This window comes from Syngnathoides biaculeatus, chromosome 12, assembly GCF_019802595.1.
Source record: "Syngnathoides biaculeatus isolate LvHL_M chromosome 12, ASM1980259v1, whole genome shotgun sequence".
NCBI lineage: Eukaryota > Metazoa > Chordata > Actinopteri > Syngnathiformes > Syngnathidae > Syngnathoides > Syngnathoides biaculeatus.
This window is the reverse complement of record NC_084651.1, coordinates 27,296,732-27,309,389: the sequence shown is the minus strand read 5'-3', so window position 1 is coordinate 27,309,389 and position 12,658 is coordinate 27,296,732. Positions and strand designations below refer to the sequence as shown.

The 12,658-nt window shown below is 40.6% G+C and overlaps 1 protein-coding gene and 1 non-coding gene across 4 annotated transcripts in view; one reads left to right on the top strand and one right to left on the bottom strand.

The window, feature by feature from the left end:
• Positions 1–9,221, bottom strand: part of LOC133509353 (cGMP-dependent protein kinase 2) — a 120,943-nt gene extending 111,722 nt beyond the window's left edge. The window contains exon 1 of one of the 3 annotated variants that reach the window (XM_061836175.1): positions 9,155–9,221. The gene's annotated coding sequence lies outside the window, so the exon portion shown is untranslated. The remainder of the gene's footprint in view (positions 1–9,154) is intronic. The other 2 variants (XM_061836176.1, XM_061836174.1) reach the window with 2 other exon arrangements.
• A 1,599-nt stretch (positions 9,222–10,820) lies between these two features.
• On the top strand, positions 10,821–10,893 carry trnas-gga (transfer RNA serine (anticodon GGA)). The gene has a single exon. It is a non-coding gene; the product is annotated as a tRNA-Ser (tRNA).
• Positions 10,894–12,658: the final 1,765 nt, after the last annotated feature.

Genomic DNA, 12,658 nt, shown 5'->3' with positions numbered 1-12,658 from the left:
TTTCTCATCTTCTTTGATGTACAACTTAATTTATTCAGGTCTATGGTCTCCTTAGTCATGTTTTGTGCTTTATACAGTAATGTGACACAGGTGGCACGGTGGTTAACTGCTCAGCACATCTGCCTCACTGTTCTGAGGAGTTAAAATCCAGCCTCACTTCTAAAACCTTTGTATGTTCTCCTCTTGCCTGCGTGGGTTTTCTCTGTGTCCTCCAGTTTCCTCCAACATCCCCAAAACATGCATGGTAAGTTGAGTGAAGATTTTAAATTGCCCATAGGTATGAATGTGAGGGAAAATTGCTTTTTTTTTTTTTTGTAGATATTTGACCTGTGACTGCTGGCAGCCAGTTCATGGTGTACTCCGCCCTCTCTCCCAGAGTAAGCTGATAGGAGCCAGCAGCTCTGTGACTCTCATGAGGACAAGCGGAATGGAAAATGGATGGATGGATGGATCATGTGACACACATTTTCATTTAGACGGATATGGACTGTTGGCAGGCCAGTCTAAGTGCTGTACTCACACTCTTTTCCTATGAAGCCATGATATTGTAATATATGTAGAATGTGTCTAGGTATTGTGTTGCAGGAATAAGAAGGGATCTAAAAAAAAAAAAAGACATTGCTTGGATGGCAGCATAAAGTATTTTGCTCCAAAACCTGTATGCACATTTCAGCCTTCAGCGATGTGTAAGTCACCCATGGCATGAGCACGAAGCCAACCCCATACCATCACAGGTGCTGGATTTTGAACTTTGGACTGACACCAACCCGCATGATCCATTTCCTCTTTGGAATGATGAGCGTGAAGTCCATGAGTTCCAAAAGCAACTATAAATATGAAATCATCAGACAACAGCACACTTTCCCACTTTGCGTCAGTCCATTTCAGATAAATTTGGACCTAGAGAAGCAGATGGCACTTTTTGGGTGTTCTTGATACCTGTCTATGGCATTCGCTTTGCATGGTAGAGTTTTAACATCCATTTGTAGATGTAGCGACCAACTGTGTTAACATACAATGGTTTTCTGAAGTGTTCCTGACCCCTAATGACAATATCCTTTATACAATGATGACGGTTTTTAATGCAGTGCTGCCTGAGGGCTCGAAGGTCACAGATATTCTCTGAATCTTTAGATAATTTTCCTGACTGTGGATAATGAAATCCCTAATTACTTGCAATTGCACACTGAGAAATCTTGTTCTTAAATTATTGGACTATTTGATCAAGGGGTTATTCGCAGTATTAAACTTCATTCCTCTTTCCTGTTGAAAAACAGATGAGCCTCTGGGTGATGTTCCTTTCATACCCATTCTTGACATTCAGGTGTTTCCAATTATCCTGTTCACTCGTAGAATGTGATAAGCAGATGTTTTTGAGCCTTCCTCACTTTTCACATTTTTACATTGCCCCTGTCCCAAGATTTTTGGAATGTGTTGCAGGCATCAAATCAAAAATGAGTCGATATTAGCAACAAAACAAAAACATTCAACAGTTTGAACATTAAATAACTTGTCTTTATAGTGTATTACATAGATTGAAAATCATTGTATTCTTTTTATATCTACATTTGACACAATCTCCTAATTGCATTGGAGTTAGGCTTAGGCTTAATTGTACATATCAATAAAGAAAAAGTAAATAAAAATACAGTTAGTTCCTCATACCTTACCAATTGCATGCAAAGTGTCTATAATGCCCTCTTGTCCATATTTGAATATTGTAATAATCTGAAAACCAAAGAATTTCAAATGAATAAATACCAATCTATATACTGTAGATCCTAGTCAATTTTATATTCATCAAGTTTTGGAAAAAAATATATAAAAATTGTTTTGTAAGTTCAATCTTGTGAAAACATCTGTTGAGGAGCACTTTTCGGTGTGTTATCTTCACCATAAATATTTTGGGTCATCGTCATTGTTTTTAATGTTACACTATATTGCAGTTGGAATAAGGTCCGGCTGCATAGTGAAGAGTAAAATGTGACTCTGACAAGCAAAAAAATGAAACAAGACATATCATTGACATATTTGTTCCATCAGGAAACTACTGTAATACTGTAATATAAATTTTATTACACTGTGTACGTTTAAATTATTTGTTATTCGCTTGAAAGTAAAATAAGCAACTCAAAGTCTTATTTCTTTCAAATAGTCAAATGTTTAACTTTAAAAGTTCCTTCACCTTTGATTTTTTTTTTTATAAAGATTTTGCATTACTTTTCATAAGGCCTCTGTCAATTAAACAAGTAGGAACACTTTATATAAATACTATGGTCTTCCTATCAAGCCATTTTTTCTGATTTGAAAACTGAAACACTTGTCTGTCTTTAATTCATCTTGTTTGATCTTTTAACTTCTCACTAGTTTCAAACCAATTTAAGGTTGCCACAATACAAGCTCAAACTCAAAATACTGTATAGCCAGGCTAATATTTTACAATCAGTCACAGAAAATACTCCATTTATATATTTCTAATACAAGTAAATCATTATTATTGTGTAGAACTACATATTATGAATGGTAGTATTAATTTCATTGGGCTGGATGACACCCAAGGAAGATAAAATTAAAATGGATACCTCAAGCACATCCTAAATGTTATTAAACTTATTTGGGATAGACAAGAAGTGAGGGTGTGAAGAAGACCTTCTCAGTCAATATTAGTGCCCTCTGATCTCACAAAGGTTTTTTTCTGGATGAATAAAAAAACTTTGTCCATTTTCAGTTTTGGTAGACCAGTGGCCTCATGTACAAAGCCTTGCGTGGATTTTTCTACTGAAAGATGGCGTATGCTCAAAAATAGAACATTTTGTCCACACAAAGATATAGGAATCTGTGCATATGCATGAATCCAAGCACATTTCCCTTGTACATCCCAATCAAAGTGGAAATGAACACACCTTAGAGTAGCTGACACATCCCTGTCCACAACTGCATTTAAAGTAAATATCCATCCATCCATCCATCCATCCATCCATCATCCATCCATCCATCCATCCATCCATCCATCCATCCATCCATCCATCCATCCATTTTCTACCGCTTTTACGGGTTGGGTCAAGAGGGTAGTAGCTTCAGGAGGGGTACCCAGACTTTCCTTTCCCCACCGACTTCTTCCAGCTCTTCCAGAGGGATCCCGAGGCGTGTCCAAGCCAGCCCAGAGACACAGTCTCTCCAGCATGTCTTGGGTTGTCCTTTGGGTCTCTTTCCGGTGGGACATGTCCGGAACACCTCACCAGGGAGGCGTCCGGGAGGCATCCGAATCAGATGCCCCAGCCAGCTCATCTGGCTCCATCTCAATGCTGAGGAGCAGTGGCTTGACACTGAGCCCCTCCTGGATGACGGAGCTTCTCACCCAATCGCTAAGGGAGAGCCCGGACACCCTGTGGAGGAAACTCATTTCAGCCGCTTGTATCCGGTATCTTGTTCTTTCAGTCATGACCCACAGCTCGTACCCATAGGTGAGGGTAGGAACGTAGATCGACTAGTAAATTGAGAGCTTCGCCTTTCGACTTAGCTCACTCTTTACCACAACGGAAAGCTGCACCGATCCGTCTGTCAATCTTCCACTCCATTCTTACCTCACTATTGAACAAGACCCCAAGGTATTAGAACTCCTCCACTTGTGGCAGGATCTCATCCCCAACCCGGAGAGGCCACGCAACCCTTTTCTGACTGAGGATCATGGTCTCAGATTTGGAGGTGTTGATTCTCATCCCAGCCGCTTCACACTCGACTGTGAACTGCTCTAGTGAGAGCTGGAGATCACGGCTTCATTAAGCTAACAGAACCACAGGGGTGACACAGGGTAAGGCTAGAAGTTTTGGGGCAGTGTTTAAATAATTTTACCAAGGAGTAGATGGCTAAGAATGTCTCGGAGGTGAAAAGAGAATCAGATCGAGAGATGAGGCTTAAACTTCAAATTGAGAGTGTTATGTATGATGTGATTAGTGGCTATGCCCCCAGGTAATGTGATCAAAAGTTGAAAGAGAAAGATTTTAATGGACATTTTGGTGAAGAAAGCCAATGAAATCAAGAAGTGATGGGTAAGTATGGCATCTAGAAAAGGAACTTTGAGGGACAGATGGTGGTGGAAGTTGCAAACAGGATGGAAATGTCATTAGTGATCACCTTTTTCTAGAAGAGGCAGGAACATTATGTGACCTAGAAGAGCAAGGGTAGAAGCACGCGGATGAATTACATTATGTGCTGAGGATGTAATCTGAAGGAGGTTACTGACTGTAAGGTCATGGTAGGGGAGAGTGTAGCTCGACAGCATAGGATGGTGGTCTGTAGGATGACTGTGGTGATGGGATGGAAATTTAACAAGACAAATGTAGAGTAGAAAACCAAGTGGTTGAAGCTAAGAAAGGAAGAAGGATGTGCAGCCTTTCGGAAAGAGGTGAAACAGGCTCTCTGTGGACAGGAGAAGCTCCCGGAAGACTGGACCACAACAACCAAGGTGATCAGAGAGACAGGCAGGAGAGTACTTGATGTGTCTTATGGTAGGAAAGGGGAGAAGGATGTTGGTGGAACACCAAAATACAAGAAGTCATACAAGGAAAAAGGTTAGCGAAGAAGAAGTGGGACACTGAGAGGACTCAGTAGAGATGAAAGGAATACATTGAGATGCAATGTAGGACAAAGATAGAGATGGTGAAGGCTAAACAAGAAACATGCACACCAGGTTGGACATGAAAGAAGGAGAAAATGATCTGTACAGGTTGGTTAAAAACAGGGATAGAGATGGGAAGGATGTGCAGCAGGTAAGGGCGAATCACGATAGAGATGGAAATGTGTTGACGGGTGCCAGTAGTGTGCTAAATAGATGGAAAGAATACATTGAGAAGTTGATAATGAAGAAAATGAGAGAGAAGGAAAAGTAGAAGAGGCAAGTGTGAAGGACCAGGATGTGGCAATGATTAGTAAGGGGAAAGTTAGAAAGGCACTAAAGACGATGAAAAATGGAAAGGCAGTTTTTCCTGAGGACATACGTGTGGAGGTATGGAAGCAATTTGGAGAGGTGACTGGAGTTTTTAACCAACTTATTTAACAGAATACTAGCGGGCGACAAAAAAGAGGAAACGTATGGTAGTTCCCAGTTTTAAGAACAAAGGCGATGTGGAGAGCTGAGGGAACTAGAGAGGAATAAAGTTCATGAGCCACACAAAGACGTTTTGGAAAAAAAGTAGTGGAGGCTAGTCTCAGGACAGAAGTAAGTATCTGCGAACAACAGTTTGGTTTCATGCCTAGAAAGACTACCACAGATGGATTATTTCCCTTGAGGATGCTTGTGGAAAAGTACAGAGAAGGTCAGAAGGAGCTACATTGTGTTTTTGTGTATCTAGAGAAAGCCCATGACAGAGTACCAGGACAGGAACTGTGGTACTGCATCCGGAAGTCTGGTGTGGCGGAGAAATATGTTGGAAGAGTACAGGACATGTATGAGGCCAGCAGAACAGAAGTGAGCTGTGCTGTCGGTGTTACAGAAGAATTTAAGGTGGAGGTGGGACTGTATAAGAGACCAGCTCTGAGCCCCTTCCTGATTGCTGTGGTAATGGATAGGCTAATAGATGAGGTTAGACTGAAATCCCCTAGGACCATGATGTTTGCAGATGATATTGTGATCTGCAGTGAAAGTGGGAAGCAGGTGGAGGAACAATAAGAAAGATGGAGGCATGCACAGGAAAGGAGAGGAATGAAGATTAGCCGAAGTAAAACAGAATAAATGTGTGTGAATGAGAGGGATGGAGGGGGAAGGGTGAGGCTCCAGGGAGAATAGATAGTGAGGACGACTTCAAATACTTGGGATCAACAATCCAGAGCAATGGTGAGTGTGGTAAGGAAGTGAAGAAACGGGTCCAAGTAGGTTCGAACAACTTGCTGAAGGTGTCTGGCGTTCTTTATGACAGAAGAGTATCCACTGGATGATGGGCAAAGTTTATAAAACAGTGGTGAGGCCGGCCATGATGTATGGATTACAGACGGTGGCTCTGAAGAAACAAGAGGATGCAGAACTGCAGGTGGCAGAAATGAAGATGTCGAGGTCCTCGCTCAGAGTAAGCAGGATGGATAGGATTAGAAATGAGCTCATTACAGGGACAGCCATTGTTAGATGTTTTGGAGACAAGGTTAGAGGGAGCAGACTTCGATGGTTTTGAGATGTTCAATGGTGAGGGAGTGAGTATATTGGTGGAAGGCTGCTGAGGATGGAGCTTCCAGGCAAAAGAGCGAGAGGAAGACCAAAGAGAAGGTTGATGGATGTTGTGAGGGAAGACATGAGGGCAGTTGGTGTAAGAGAGGATGATGCAGGAGACATGGAAAAAGAATAAGTGCTGTGGCTATCCCTAACAGGACATGCTGAAAGGAAAAGAACAAGAACCGGTTGTTGCTGCCCATCCGACTTGTCCTTTCCTCACCTGTGTACCCTGATAAAGAGTAAATTTTTCGTTCCTTAATTTGAACATGTACATCAGTTGCGCATGATTAAAATGCCAATTTATCCCTCTTCTCCTCCTCATAAAAATTGACACATTTAACTCATGTACAACCGATGTACATTTTTTAATGAAGTAAATTCTGACTCTTTGTTTTCCATGCAACTGATGGATTCACAAGAAGCAATTGTGAGGACAATCATCGCTTAAATGATCACAATGATCAATTAATAGGTGTCCTCAACGACATTAATGATTCAGAAAATATACTAGTTCATAAGTAAATTCCGAGTACTTGCCTCTTTTACATCGTTGAAATCAAATGTTGCCAGATGTTAATAGCTCATCAGTGTTAATTGTTCATGTGTCTCTGATATGTAGATACATTATAATAGTTTCTGAGCATCATGTCAAAGCACCAACAGCTACAGAAACGTGCATACGCCATGAACGTGTGTATGCCAGCCACGAAGTTCACGAGTGCCAGGGGTCATTTCCTCGGTTTTTTCATTCTTGATTATTCTGCCATGAAAAGAAATATATGCCAAGTTTTTTTGCGGATGCACCTTTTGTACATGAGGCCCCATGTTACTAAATAATTTAAAATCAAACCTATCTTAAGTTTAATATTTCAAACGGATACGTAATTTTTTTTGGTAGGTATAACTAATATTTGATCAACGAAGACTGAAACAATATTGACCTATTTTACAAGGGAGCTGTCAATCTTGTCATAAGGAATGCTTTTCTCTACGACAGGGGTGCTCAATGCATCGATTCTTTTAGGCAGCACACGGAACATTGTCTAACAATGAACGCTGCTCCACCACACTCTCTTTTTCCAAGATTTAGCTTACACCCCCCCCCCCACTCTTAAAGACATACACTCATAATTACAAATGTTACAGTCCTTACGCAGCCCATCAATGTGTTTTAAAATGACAGCGTCCACCTCCACTGCTTTAGTTAGCAACACAGTCTGGGCAACGTAGAGCAAAGACGAGCTAGAAATGCTGCTTATGTTTACTTTCGATATTAAAGGATAATGTTTTTTAACGTTTCACTTTCAAGAAATGCTGTTGTTTTAAGATGCAATGACTGTCGGAGTATGTGTATAATTAAAAAAAGTAGTTAAACTGGAAAATATTTTCTCTTTTCCAAGTGGGACAGGTCTGGTCTGAAGCCAAAGTAGAAAGTGAGTTTTGAGATCGTGTGTAATTTTAAAATTCCACCTTGGCACGGCCTGATCCAGGATGAAAACAGAGTGCACAAAAAGTTAATTCTGTATTTTAATTATAGGAGGCAACATTAACCTTAAAATGGTTTGGGACCATCATCACCCGCATCGGTAGCTCGTGAGAGGCTGTCTGTTTGAAAAGTAGATCTTGGGGTAAAAAATTTTGGGCACCCCTGCTCTACTACCTTGTCAAAGAAACAAAACCTTTATACCTACAAGTGTGTGTCAGTCTGGATGACATGACATGGTTTTGTTTGATTATCTGCATGTACAAGAATGAAGGCAGGTGGATTTTAACTCAAATCCCACCAAAATGTACAATTAGGGAATTATCAAACAGAACTCATGTCTGCTAGATGGATGTCTAACTAAAAGCACTGAATCCGCACACAATGCTCCTTAATTTGAAAAGTAAATATCAGATTCATTGTAATGTATGTTTGTACTTTGCAATCTATATACAGAGCTTCAATGTATTTCTATATACATACAGTCATTTTGTTTATATTGTATATTATATTACTTACAATTATAGCTTTGAGTTATGGAATATGTCAACACTTCAATAGAAAATAATAACCAATAACACATATGTGACCAACCATGATGTGAAACTGGTTGTAAAACAGATACTATAGTATCGATCCATCCAACAACTTTCTGAGCTGCTTATCTTCACGAGGGTCGTGGGAGTACTGGAGCCGAATTCCAGCTCTCATTGGGCAGAAGGCAGGTAACACCCTGAACTGGTTGCCAGCCAATCGCACGGCACATGGAGACAGACAACAGTCACACTAACAATTACACCGAGGAGCAATTTAGAGCCTCCAATGCATGTTTTTGGGATGTGGGAGGAAACTGGAGTGCCCGGAGAAAACCCACGCAGGCACAAGAAGAACATGCAAACTCCACACAGGCAGGTCCGGAATTTGAACCTCAGTCCTCAGAACTCCGAAGCCAATGCTCTACAGATACACAACCATGCCACCCTATAGTATTCAATTTTCTAAATATTATTATAGCTGCATTTTTCTTTAGAAGGCATTGAGTCAAATAACATGCATATGGAATCATCATTAGGTTCTCCCCTGTTCCTATGGTGTTGTTGTTTTTTAATGGCATTTTACTGTATCTGTCCTGTCCTGCCGTTCAGTAATAATGTCACACCAAACAAGATAACATGCATGTGCTAAAGTATGCATGCCTTATTTGGATTAGATGTAACGCAGATCATCATGGATAGTAGAAGAAAACCAGCAGCAGGTATGGTCTAGTCATATGTGTGACAGTGAAGGCTGTTCTATCCCATCACCTTGAAAGACAAATGATGCCTTTGACATTTGAGTTTTTTCGAAATAATTTTGCTCACGACAGTGAGTGGAGCATCAAATATCACTTGCTCTGTGTCTTGCCTCACAGTAAAATGTTGACATGGCAATTTCTAATACAAAAAAACTCAAAAGATATCTCTGAACACCTTCAGGTTCTTCCTGGTGGCCCCATGGGATACTCTCTGATGGTCTTACTTCTTAGCCAGTTGGAAGGGGTGTTGTCCCTACAATATTTTTGAAAATACATTAGTCAAACAATAAGACTCTTGGTGCATAAAGGTTACAACCCGTGTCTAATGTAAAGTTTTCCTATAAACCTATAGAGTCGAAAGTATTCATTTAGTCTTTAATATAGAAAGAAATACTTTTACATTGTAAATTTCCAACCATCTACATTTGCTTAAACTTTCTCTCATGTATTTGCATATGCAAGATTTGTAACAATAAAAACAGTAATTTATATTTGACAGCCATATTTTGGCATCAATTCAAATAAAGGAAATTACTGGAATTACAAATTCCCTCTGGGTATACAGAGAGATTGCTGAATTTGTGAGAAAAGTTTCATTCATCTCATATTCCATCTTTCAAGCCGCTTATTCTCACAATCTTCACATAGCTTATCCCAGCTAACAATGGGCGAAAGGCGGACTACACCCTGAAGGGGACAGCAGTCAGTCATGGCGCAAAAATCGACACCACCCCTGAGCGGTAATTGATCCCACGGTGCCCATATCAAAGTCAGTCTTGTGGACCAGTACAGCATCAGTGACCCTTGTCTTTCCCATTTGCGGTACACTGTATGCGGCTCCACATATTTGTGGATTTTGCACTCAATTTTTTTTCATAATATGCCGCATTTTGAACTCCACTTCGAGAGCTTAAATTCTCTCCTAAATACATGCCCTTTAAACACTTTATACATCCTCCCAACATGCTAGGAGGATGTTAATAGTGTGTAAAGTGCATGTTCTGTGTCAATTATTTCTTCAGTCATTCTTTAATTTGTTTTATTATTTGCTAGTTATGCTATTCTGTTTGCTGTGGTGTGATCATTTTAGTTTTAATGCGAGACCGTGAGTGTGAACAACATCTTGAATAAAGACCTGGCTACACTCTTAGGACCATTTTGGGACAATGTTAGTTTCTTCTGTTCAGAGATAGTAACTGTAATTTATTCTCACTCCCTTGTGAGTACCATCATATGGTAGCTTACAATCATGCAAAAACACATGCTAGAATCCATGCTAACAAAGTAACTGCTGTTTTTAAGTGTACTTCATTGGATGAATCACACAATATTTATAGATATTGGAGTACACTGTGCACATAAGGCATGCTGTCCATTTTGGGTAAAATTTAAGACTTTTAAGAGCGCCTTTTGGTTGCAAAAATATGATAAAATATCATACATAGGTATTTTAATACTGCATCCATTACAGTATTTGCAGATTTTTTTTATTCGCAGAGGGGGCGGGGTAAGGAACATAAGCCCCGTGAATAGTGAGGGAACACTATACTGCACTTACATTTCGCTGCCTGATGTTTCACCTGTATCAGCATGAGGTTGTGTGTGTGTGTGCGGGTGTGTGCATGTGTATGTGTCAACTTTGATTGTTTCAGGTACACAACAAATGTGCGCACAGTCATGTTGAATATTGGTCAGGATCATTGTTGCCTCTAAACTGCACACATGCACAATTGCAGACTGCAGATGTATTCTCTGCACATTTCTGCATTGAGCACCAAAAAAATATAAAAATACAACCTGTTTGAAAGTACAATCCAACTGTTATGTATGGGATATTGGGAGGCCCCGTAGCTCAGTGGTTAGGGCGCTGGTTTGGAAAACCAGGGGTTGTGGGTTCATATCCCACTGGGGCCTCCACTCCCTAAGAAGGGTTGCGTCAGGAAGGGCATCCGGCGTAAAAATTGTGCCAAACATATGTGCGTTCATCTGAGATGACACGCTGTGGAGACCCCGAAAGGGACAAGCCGAAAGAAACAAACAATGTATGGGATATTGGGATACATTTTACAGTGAAGAAAATAAGTATTTGAACACCCTACCAGATTGCAAGTTCTTCCACTTAGAAATCATGGAGAAATCTGAAATTTTCATCGTAGGTGCATGTCCACTGTGAGAGTTAATCTAAAAAGAAAAATCCAGAAATCACAATGTGTGATTTTTTTAACGTTTTTTTTACATGGGTGTTGTCATCCTCTCCTTAACACATCTCTAAAGCACGATGCTACCACCCCCATGCTTCACAGTAGGGATGGTGTTCTTTGGATTGAACTCATCATTCGTCTTCCACCAAACACGGTTAGTGGAATTAGGACCAAAAAGTTCCATTTTGGTCTCATCTGACCAAAACCTTTCTCCCATGACTCCTCTGTATCATCCAAATGGTCATTGGCAAACTTAAGACAGGCTGTGCTGGTTTAAACAGGGGAACCTTCCGTGCCGTGCATGATTTCAAACCATGACGTTTTAGTGAATTACCAACAGTCACCTTGGAAACGGTGGTCCCACCTCTTTTCAGGTCATTGACCAAGTCCTGTCGTGTCATCCTGGGCTGATTCCTCACCTTTCTATGGATCATTGAGACCCCACGAGATGATATCTTTGCATGGGGCTCCACTCCAATTGAGATTGACCGTCATGTTTCGCTCCTTCCTTTTTCTAATGATTGCTCCAACAGTGGACCTTTTTTCACCAAGCTGCTTGGGAATTTCTCTGTAGCCTTTTCCAGCCGCGTGGAGTCGTACAATTTTGTCTCTGGTGTCTTTGGACAGCTCTTTGGTCTTGGCCATGTTACAAGTTTGAGTCGTACTGATTGTATGTGGTGGACAGGTGTCTTTAAGGAGCTAACAACCTCACACAGGTGGATCTGATTCAGGATAATACATGGAGTGGAGGTTGACTTTTAAAGGTGGACTGATAGGTCTTTAAGGGTCAGAATTCTAGCTAATAGACATCAGACTTGCGCATGCAGTACCACAGTTTCTCTTTGGGTACTCTGTCATAGGCTTTCTCTAGGTCTAGAAAGATACAATGTAGCTCCTTCTGACCTCCTCTGTACTTTTCCACGAGCATTCTCAAGGCAAATAGTGCATCTGTGGTACTCTTTCTAGGCATAAAACCATACTGTTACTCGCAGATACTTCTGTCCTGAGTCTAGCCTCCACTAATCTTTCAAAAAACTTCATTGTGTGGCTCATCAACTTTATTCCTCTGGAGTTTCCACAGTTCTGAACATCGCCTTTGTTATGAAAAAATGTTTTCTCAGGTGTTCAAATACTTATTTGCAGCTGTAGCACACAAATAAATCATTAAAAAAAATCATACATTGTGATTTCTGGATTTTTCTTTTCAGATTATCTCTCTCACAGTGGACATGCACCTACAATGAAAATTTCCGACCCCTCCATGATTTCTAAGTGGGAGAAACTTCACTATACCAGGGTGTGCAAATACTTATTTTCTTCACTGTAAACATTTTTAATTATTTTAGACGTATACAACTATCAAAGGTGGCACGTTGGATCAGCTGGAAAGCGTTGGCCTCACAGTTCTGAGGTCCTGGGTTCGATCCTGGACCTGCCTGTATGGAGTTGGGATGTTCTCCCCGTGCATGGGTTTCCTC